This window comes from Camelus ferus, chromosome 23 (genome assembly GCF_009834535.1).
Source record: "Camelus ferus isolate YT-003-E chromosome 23, BCGSAC_Cfer_1.0, whole genome shotgun sequence".
Classification (NCBI taxonomy): domain Eukaryota; kingdom Metazoa; phylum Chordata; class Mammalia; order Artiodactyla; family Camelidae; genus Camelus; species Camelus ferus.
Genome location: NC_045718.1, coordinates 14,416,724 through 14,426,719, shown reverse-complemented (window position 1 = coordinate 14,426,719; position 9,996 = coordinate 14,416,724). Strand labels below are relative to the sequence as shown.

The window sequence follows — 9,996 nt, the reverse complement described above, 5'->3', positions numbered from 1 at the left end:
ACACCAGAAGTCCAAAATCAGTGAGTGTAAAATTTAGTCTTCCTATTTAAAATAGATTTGAAGGACATTTATTAACTATTGTGGCCATGCTTCATGTTAGGCACACCAATACTTAAAAACTCTTGAACATAAAAAAACTCTAAAACAGAGAAATTTTGTCTGTTATAATATTGTCTGGAATCCATTTTTAAGTTTTCAGTTCTCAGAAAAAAATTCTATGTGCAAGAAAATCTAACAGTGATGTATCTGCTCAGGCTAATTTTAACTTTTTTGTATTTTATAGTAATATAATTAAATTACACAATTGAGTAAAACTGTAAAATTGCTTCTGACATGTAGGACAAAAATCCCAGAAATAAACTAGAATGTGAAATCTGAGGGTAAAAAGTAGCAAAACAGATACGGGGTCCATCTGTTACCACTACAACGATGTCACATGACAAGTATACTTCATGCAGCAGTAAGAGAGGCAATAAAGCCAAATGTTATGAACTGGAAAAAACTTGCTTCGACTACCAGCACAACTGAAATCACAGACTTAGAGCAATACTTCTGTCAAGTTAGAAAAAACTGCGGAGTAAGCTGGAACTTCACAGTAAGAACAGTCCAAAATGTTAAAACCTTGACATAAAGGAGAATGTTAAATTCAATCCCAATGCCATTTTTAACATTTTGCTTTCTAGAGCCATAGCTGAAAAGCTGTGGAAGTCTGTTGTTTTAAGCCCCATGCAAAAAACCATCCCTTCCTGTCATTTTAAACAGTATGTTCACACCTCTCATGGCATTACTTTATGTTTTCCCAGCAGAAATAATTACATCCCTAGTAATTCCACAAGGCATCTTCTTTCTCTAAGTCTAAGAAATCTGTAAGCAGTAACTGTACAGTAACTCCTGTGAGGCGCTTGGCAGTGCTGAGGGAGATGTGTCTCTGCACCCGGACAGAGCGGGGCTTGTTAACCTCCCTGCTAAACCTCCCTGCTAAACCTAGTATGATTCGGCCCCACGTAGTTCTTCTGTGGAAGAACTACGTGTACCTTGGAATTACAACACTGAGTTTAAAATAAATCACTTTCCAGTGTATCTAGAAATACTAAAAAATAGACACCTCTTTCCCCCAAAAATATTAAAGGAAAAAACTGTCCTCAGGAGCTTCTCTTGCATTGCTTTTGCACTCACACTCTTCCACCATCATCCTGCAAAGTGACACACTGTCGATTTTTTGGTGACAACTAATGAAAATATTTCGAGTTTGCATCATGCTTAGCCACTGACAGAAGTGTTAGCCATGCATTTTTTTTTAACACCACACAGTCCGGTTTCATGACTCTGAAGCACTTAGACTCAATTCACCCACAACACTGTCTACGAAACCTGAGATTTTTTCTTCTCTGATTTATTACGACATGAAGCCAAGTGAGAAGAAACAGGTTGAGACCTCACTTAACAAGGGCCTGTGCTACCCTTCTCTGCATCAAGAAGATCATGAAAACACCATCAAACCATAAACCAACGCGCACTGCTTTAAATGGCTATTTTAACAACTATACACAATGAAAACTGGTTGTAATTTAAAGACTCCCTATCACTGCCACCTCGGTATTCCTAGTGAGGGCAAGACAGAGACATAAGTGAAATTCATTTTAAAAATTTAAGTATTTGCTTTACTTGACTACATACTTAGAAATGTTCTACAATTGCTCAGTAAGACATTTTATAACAATTAAAATAATGCTGTAAGTAAAATAGTAATTAAGGATGTACTCTTACAGAAGAAAATGATAAAAATTTTAAACTTAAAAACAGAACTTAATGTTTTTAGTGTTACAAGTTTATTGAATTCATAAAAAGAATATATCTTGGATTCCTTTAAATAAAAAACATCTGCATGTGGTTAAGTAGCTCAATGCCAATCATTTACTTATGCTTAGGGATAGAAAAACTGGGGTGCAGCAAAACTTGAAAATGACTATGAACCAATGCCAAACCGAAATCAATCAGAAGCTAAGCCAAACATTGGAAAGTGGATCTCTAGTTATTTGGTAATAATACTTAGTTTCTAAACTAGAATTTAAAATGGAGCTTTTTAAGAAATTTAAAATTTGTCAGTTTAGTTGCATTTATTGAATAAAGTTAATAACAGGTATCTCTTAAAAATTACAAGTCCAGGAACTTTAAAAAATTATAAAATTTCTGTCTCCTTTATTAGCACAATTAATTATGGCTTTTACTTAGTGTGTGTAAGTCAAATAAACAACTCAGAATTTCATCAAATTAAAAACAAGAATTGTATCAGAAACCTGAAACCCAAGGGAAAAAAGATAATATAACTAACGCTGAACAGATCGCTTATGCTAGTTGAAGGGTCTGAAAAAATCCTGAAGTTCCTTCTTCGAGTAAGACTCCTTTCGGTCTCTACGCTAGTACTAGAACTTACATCAGAAGGCGGTCCATCAACAGGCCATGCGGGAACAGAGCCGAGGAGAGAACTCTTGTGCTGCTTCTCCAGCTGAAGTTCAGTGCTCACTGCTGCCAGCCTCTCATTAGTCCTGCGAGGATCGCAAAGCAGATTTCATTCCTTTCATTTTCTTCCTAAGTGATGTGTATTTTTAATGTGTATTTTTAAAGTTGCTATAATAGTAAACAGATTGTCCCATTAAACTGTATTTTGACACCAAAAAATACGTCAGCGCAGACCTACTGTAAACAATTACAGTTTAAAACTGTCCTAAAGAAGGAAGTATATGCCTGGGGGGCCCTTAACTAACAAGTACTTCAAAGTGGGGAGAGTCAGAGTTGGAGACGCCCCCCACAGAGGATCCCCGCTGCCTTCTGCACTGGCTGCATCTAGACATACTCACCCTCAGGAAACCAGTTTAGAAATAAAAACTAAACCATCCCTCAAAGCCATTTTCAAGCATTTGCTTTCACCCCTCTTATATACATATTTCACGCATTACCTGGGAGACATTAAGCATTCGACACTGAGGAACAGTTTAGAGCCACCACCTCTGGGGGGCACCAGGCGGCAGAGTCGATGGTGGGAAAGTACTACGACAGCGCCAGGGGCAATTTCAAGTGTCCCCCAGTGTCCCAAAGCTCACTTTGTTACTTTGCTTTTACCAGAGTCCTACATCAGCACGTTTTCCATAACCAAAAAAAACCTCAAGCGGATTTTCACTTTTATAAAAAGCAAAGCAAAAAGCCAGAATAGCACTGGGTGCTTGTTTTAGCCCGAGCCATCAGAGGGGCAATGAGCACCCCGAGCAGCGAGAGGGGCCCCACCGAGCTCCTTCCCCAGAACCACACTCAGTATCCCGGCATCACGCCGCCACGGCTTTGGACTGTGTCTGTGAGCGCCTGTGCTTTATGCATATTTATTTTATGCACCCACCAGCAAGACGTGTCCTAAGGTAACTGCCTCTTTGCTTTACACCAACTTTCATAGGAACGCTCTACTTTTGGATAGCGGGGACACCTGTAGCTTGTAACACTGTTAGGCACCGGAGGTGGGACCTGCCTTTTCTGTCTTCCACACACCCCCTCGGGCAGGCCACCGTCTTCTTTTTAGCCACTTTGTGAACCACTATACTGCCCTTCACCCCTATGTGAATTTCCCCCTATTCCCCAAGCATGCCTTTACGTAGCGGAGACAAACTTAGAAGGATACAGCACTTCATCTCGGTGCCCATGAGCAGTGACACCAAATATCACAATCAAGAAAGTAAATTCACCAAACACCAGAATGGGGCCCCTTGGGTTTAAGTTGTACTCTTCCAAAACACAGTTAATTTTAAACTCATTAACATTTCTATTTATGGGAATTCCAGCTAGAAATTTTGTGATAATACGGCTGTCTAAATTACAAAGTTTGCAAAACCCCTAGCTTAAAGACTAGATCAGGTTAAATATATGCAAATATAAAAAATAAAGTCATGTAAAAGCAACAAAAGGCAGGGAGATGCAAACTGCTCTGGACTGACATTTTAAAGGAGAGTTCATTTACTAACATCATGTCCCAAAATTACACTATCTAGTCAGCTCTCACTTGCTACTCACCTCACGAACCTGGTTCAATAAAAATTATGCCTTAGAGGCAAATTAATGACCTAAATTATTTTCTATAATTCTATGTTTTGACTTACGAGGTGAGTTGACTTGCCAATGACATTCTATTTTCTAGCTCTTCCAGGTACAGCTGCCTTGTATTTTTCCAATTCTTTTTTCATTAGAATCAAACTGAAAAGTTTTACTTTTCAGTTCAGTTTCCAGATCTTTAACTCTGTGTTCCATTTGACTTACTGAAGCACGTTTATACTCTCTTAACAAGTTTTCTTGAGATGCTGCTTGTACCTAAAGGCAAATTAAAAGGATACAATTTTAAAAATAATTATAACCTGAGTAATTACAGTATATTTGTTCCCTTTAGTTTTGAGTCAGTGATTCAGAGAGCAATTTTAAGTATGAAAAAAAAGCTGAACTTTAAAATACTTATCATCAATATCAAGTGAATTAAATCTGAATTACAAAATTAAAGTTGAATCATTCTTAGTACTCAGGTAATGTGATAGTTCAAAGAATAATAGGATCAATTTAAAATTTTAACAATTGAACAATACAACCTAACAGTAATCCCAAGAGTGTGGTACAATATTTAAATCACAATATATTCTTTTCCTCCTAGTGGTCTTGATTTACACCAATTGGTCTTAAAAATGATTCTCTAATGAGAATTGTTCTGAAAGATCAATTTAGTGATAGTAATGATGGAAACTGAATTATTTAAAGGGAGTAATAAATGCAGCCTTCCTTCCAGAAATCTACAAAACAAACTGCTACATGGGAAGTAGAGAAAACACATAAAATGTACACATCCGAACTGTAATTCTTAGCGAAGTGAGAGCACGTTACAGATCAATGCTTCACCTGTAAAAACTGGCTGATTTCTTTCAACTTTTCTGCTATATCTTGTCTTGCTCGATCTTCAGTCTCCCGTTTGTACTGCTCTACTGGACTGTGTTCCACTGTATTCATTTCTAGGTGACGTCTGAGGTTTACTACTTCTTCTCCAACTTCTTTTCTCCTCCTCCTAGTGTGTCAGCATTTCTTTTGCAATTCTTTCATAGATAATAACTCCTTTAGAAAAAGTTGAGTTTCTGCACTCAGATGGAGAAGTACTGAAGATGTAGATTCCACTTTTGCTGGAAGATCAGCATTCTGCATGAAGAAGATAAAATTGTTTGGTAATGAGGTTAGCAGACTGAGAACAGCCTAACCCAGCATCAAAGGTTGAAATAAATTCAGTCACAATAAAATGGTATCTGCCTTGTGGAATGGAGAAACTCAAATTACTCAGGAAATCAAGAAAAAATCTCAAACCACCAAGGGTCACAAAAATAGACTGTTTACTGTCATCATCTTTGTTACACATTTGTACTTGATTTTACACTCTTATTTTTCTGTAATTGTTTCATGTCTTTCCTACATAAAATGACTATAAAGCACCTCTTAGTAGAAAGTCTCTTACCCCTTCCTCCCCAAGTCCTTAACTCTCCATGATTTTTAAAGTTTTAGGGAGATCATATTGAGTTACTTAGGGCTGCATTAATAAATGCCTCCCAAAACAAGACTTTGAAAAACAGACTGCAATTAATACATCTTACAAATATGGATTCTAATGCCATAAGCCTTTCTCTGAACTACAAATATTTTATGCTAGTTTGAATTGCATTCCAAGGAGCAATGAATGATTCACAGAGTTAAGGAGAAATCCATCTCCTAGTGTAGTGGTTTAGTAAGATGACCCATACATTTTTCTAAACAAACAAAAAAGCCTTAATTCTTGTAATCCTTTGTGGCTCTCCACAAAACAAGAGAACATACTCAACAAAAACAAAAAAAACTTGCTGGAATTTCAGTGACACTGACTTGGGAAGAACTGCTTTCCTTCAGATAGAAGGATCATTTGGTAAGACAAGGCAGGTGGAGGTGGTGGTTGTAAAACATCTCTACAAATTCCTTGACACTTCCCCTGTGAAATTCCCTCCCCTGAAGTATGTACTGGCCTCAGTCAACTGGTTTCTAGGGGACAGAATGTGGGGGCACTGCTGTGTGATTTCTAAGGCTAAATGGCTTCTGACTTTCACTCCATAGGGATGCTCACCCTTAGAACCCAGCCACCACGTTGTGAAGCCCAGGCCACCTACTGAGACTTTGTACACGCAGCTGTCCCAGCTGATGACCCCAGGGAATGTCCTTAACCAAAGCCAGCTCCAACTTCCAGACATGTGCATGAACAAGCCTTTAGATTATTCTAGTGCCCGCTTGATGCCAAGTGGAGAAGAAATGAGCTGGCTCCACTGAGTCATATCTAAACACAGATTTGGGAACCAAGCAAATGCTGTTTTGAGTCACCAGGTTTTGAGGCAGTTTATTATATAAATTACTAGCAATAAATAACTGGCACAGATATTGATATTAAAAATGGGGCACAGCCATTAAAAAAGAACTCAAAATGTGGGGATGCCTTTGCACCTGGAGGTAGGTGAAACCTGAACAGATGTAGAGAAGAGTAAGAGTGAAAACCCAAAGTGTCCACGAGACTGTTAGTGGAAGCCTGAGGGCCCTTGAAGGGCTGAGAGTGAAGGCTTCTAGGCCAGGGAAGAAAATGACACTGAAACCAGAGGAAACTGGGACTCTTGCTACCGAACAGCTGAAAGTAAAATTGATGAGAAGATAAGCTAAAACAAACAAAAAGATTATTAAATATAAAGGAACCAGGACTCACTGGGTTCAAGTATCTGTATCCCATTTAAAGCATCTCCACATGCCCAATTGTCACATAATTGGTAAGCAGAGAAATGACTTCCGGGCTAAGATCAAATGTAGGGGTGCTGCCAGGAAAACAGTCTAAAGATGAAGCCAAGACTTTGTTAAGACCTTGGAAAGATTTAAGGTGCTGCCTCAAATTCCTTTAAAGATCTTAAAAGCATAAGAATTTTAAAGGCATGGTCCCACAACAGCTTCACAGGAAGCCCAAGGTGAAGAGTTTATCTCAAAAAGACGTGAGAGTAGCTTTTCCAATGGCATGAACCCAATAAAATTCACAGGAAACTCAAAGTTTTAAAGAGAACTGTGGTAGCAAAAACTACTGCTTGCTAGCTTGGACTGAAAGAGACAGACAGTGCAAAATGGGAAGAGGCCTTTGGGTTTTTCTTAGAAGGTCTACGAGGAGGAAGCTGGCTTGAGAGAACTACTCAGCTGCAAACACAGGTCACTGCTCATGAAAGGGACAGAACAAAGAGCTCAGAGAGGGCAGCGAAGGAGAACCCCCCCCAGGGTTAGGACTAAGTCCTAATCAAAGACCGAGCATCAGGCTGCGTTTCAGAACTGCTACGGGCCAGTGTGCCTCCCATCTTCCATCTGTGAGTGAGGGAGTCCTTAGCAGTTCAGCAGAATGTCGGGTGTGTGGCGGCAAATAACCCGTGTCTCCTTATCCTCAAGCCTCAGCACTGAGAGGAGTGTACCCAAGGGGCTGTACTCCAGAAACCACGCCCAGGAACCTCACCCCACCTGGACCTGGTGAAGATGGGAAAGTAAGGCCCTGGACTGGAGCCTGAGCCTAACACCACAGCGACCGAGACCTGCTGGGGGACTGAGTGGGGATAAGTGTATTTCTCATATGGAAGCAGTAAGAAAACATTGTGGCTAATGAGTAATTATGCTGGTTTTTGAATGTCTCCATAAATTTTCAAAATTAGTTCCATAAAAAAGGTAGACTATGGGCCAACCTTAAGTGCCCTGCTCCTAAAGAACAGCAAACGGTGAAAGGGGCACCGAGTGAACTGCAGGGCAGGTTTGAAAAGGCAGTTCAGCTTCTGCCTCGCTCTTAACCCTGGAACCCAGGCTCATGAGGGCAAGCTCAGGCCACAGAGACAGCTTAGGTGTTCCAGGGGAGGTGGTCCACCTGCCTGCCCCACCAAAGCCACAGCCCACCACCAACATCAACCATCAGACATCAATGGATGAACCTTCAAGTGATTCCAGCCCCCCGCCTTCGAGCTGCCCCACCTGAAGCTGAGAGGAATAGAGGCCGGCTGTCTTGGCCACACTTTTCCTAAGTGTAGGTTGTGAACAAAATAAATGCTTATTTAAGCCACTGAACTTTGGGGAGTTTGTTAGGCAAAAACAGATAAACAGAAAAGTGGATGAAAAAAGATAGTAAGAAATGTAACTTGAATATAGTAGAAATTGGTCTCCTATAAAGTGGAATGTAACAAACGTTGAGATTAACTTATTAATGACAAAGTGCTGATGAGAAGCAGATAGCTGAAAGACCTAAGAACTAGTGAGAAGGAAGGTACTTCAGAGTTCCCTCCAATTACAGCTTCTTACACATAGGCATGTATTTCACAATTTCCCCTCAACTTTGAGGATAAGGAAGACTGGTAAGCAAGGAGACATAGGATTTGAAGTCTAATAATTGAAAACAACTAGAAATAGTCAGTTTACCAAAATCAGCCTTTTTACCTCATTTCAATTAACTGATCTTCTAAGAGACAGGCAGCTTTGAGAACTTATTAATCTAGCACTCACTCTTCATTTTCCTTTCCTCAGAGAGAAAATAAAATATTATGGAACCATAAATGTAGTGTCCTTTGGCAGTATTTAAATTAAATACAATTTTTCCTTTACCTTACTTAAAAGCTGGTTGGTAAGGGAAGGTAAGACTGTCTCAGCTTTATGTTGTAGCACAATGCTTCTCCATATCACACAGATTGGCTTTGAACTTTTGAGATTCAAATTACTAATCTGTTATCTGTTTCTGATAAGCTGATTAAATATTATCTAATTTTTAACAGCTGTACTCTTGAAAAATTTTCCTTGGATGGGATGAAATATTTATTTCATTAATTATGCATTAAGCTATAGGATACAGCTAGGCATCTCTCTTTTTAAGTAAAAGGAAGCAGACACAGGGAGCTGAGAATGCAGGATCTACACCAAGAACAAGATCAGCAGCAGTGTTACACACAAGAACCAAGCCAAAAGAGGACTTCATCGTGAACCGCAAGATGATGGATTAGAGAGGCTTCCAAAGAGGAAGGTTGAATTAATCTTTTCCAGGCTTAATCTTTTGCCTCTAGATAGTGAAATCTATGGATGAGTCTATGAATATAATGAGCACAACATAATGAAGTATATTGCAGACTGAGTCAGCAGATCCCGTGACCATGATTTGATGGAAACTGGAGTGAAGTGGGAGGCACTGGGTGAGAAACTAAAGGTCTGAATGGGGGGGGGAAGGAATGGACTATATCTTTGCAAGCCTACTTTCTGTCATGTCACAGTCAGCAAGGCATAAGCTGGCCACAGGTCCCTTCAGGAAGCAGCAGGTCTCCACAGAAGTGGAGTTACAGACATTCCACAACACTGACTTTTTATTACTATGTAAAACAACTGGTAATATGCAAGATGACTCAGAAAGCGTTCTCATAACATCTGACTTGGTACTGGCATAGGACAGACATAGATCAATGCATCACCACTGAGAATATAAAAGAAACCCTCACATTTACGGTCAGTTGATTTTCAATAAGAGTGTCAAATAACTGAATGGAACAATAATAGTCTTTTTAACAAATGGTACTGGGACAACTGGATATCCACAGGCAAAAGAACAAAATTCGACTCTACCTCATACAATACATATAAAACTAACTCAAAATGAAAGAGCTGAAACTACAAAATTCTCAGAAGAAAACACAGGCGTGTGTGTCTTCATGACTGGATCTGGCACTTGTTTCTTAGGTAGGACAGTAAAAGACAGAAATAGATTAACTGAACTTCATCAATGTTAAAACTTCTAGCTCTTCAAAAGACACCATCAAGAAGGTAAGAAGGCAAGCTTCTGAACAGGAGGAAATACTTGAAAATCCTATATCTGATCAAAGACTTACACCCAGGATACAAGAAGAACTCTTACAATTCAATCATACA

The 9,996-nt window shown here is 39.3% G+C and overlaps 1 protein-coding gene and 1 long non-coding RNA gene across 21 annotated transcripts in view; one reads left to right on the top strand and one right to left on the bottom strand.

Annotated features, from left to right (window-relative positions):
• The window catches only part of LOC116659297, a 72,332-nt gene that overhangs the window by 17,271 nt on the left and 45,065 nt on the right, over window positions 1-9,996 (top strand). The gene's annotated exons all lie outside the window — the stretch shown is intronic.
• Window positions 1-9,996, bottom strand: part of LOC106730998 (coiled-coil domain-containing protein 144B-like) — a 41,424-nt gene that overhangs the window by 4,654 nt on the left and 26,774 nt on the right. For 15 of the 19 annotated variants that reach the window (XR_004314567.1, XR_004314565.1, XR_004314572.1 and 12 more), the window contains one exon: window positions 5,043-5,214. The gene's annotated coding sequence lies outside the window, so the exon portion shown is untranslated. Of the gene's footprint in view, window positions 1-5,042; window positions 5,215-9,996 lie in introns of those variants that run through there. The other 4 variants (XM_032466710.1, XM_032466709.1, XM_032466700.1 and 1 more) reach the window with 2 other exon arrangements.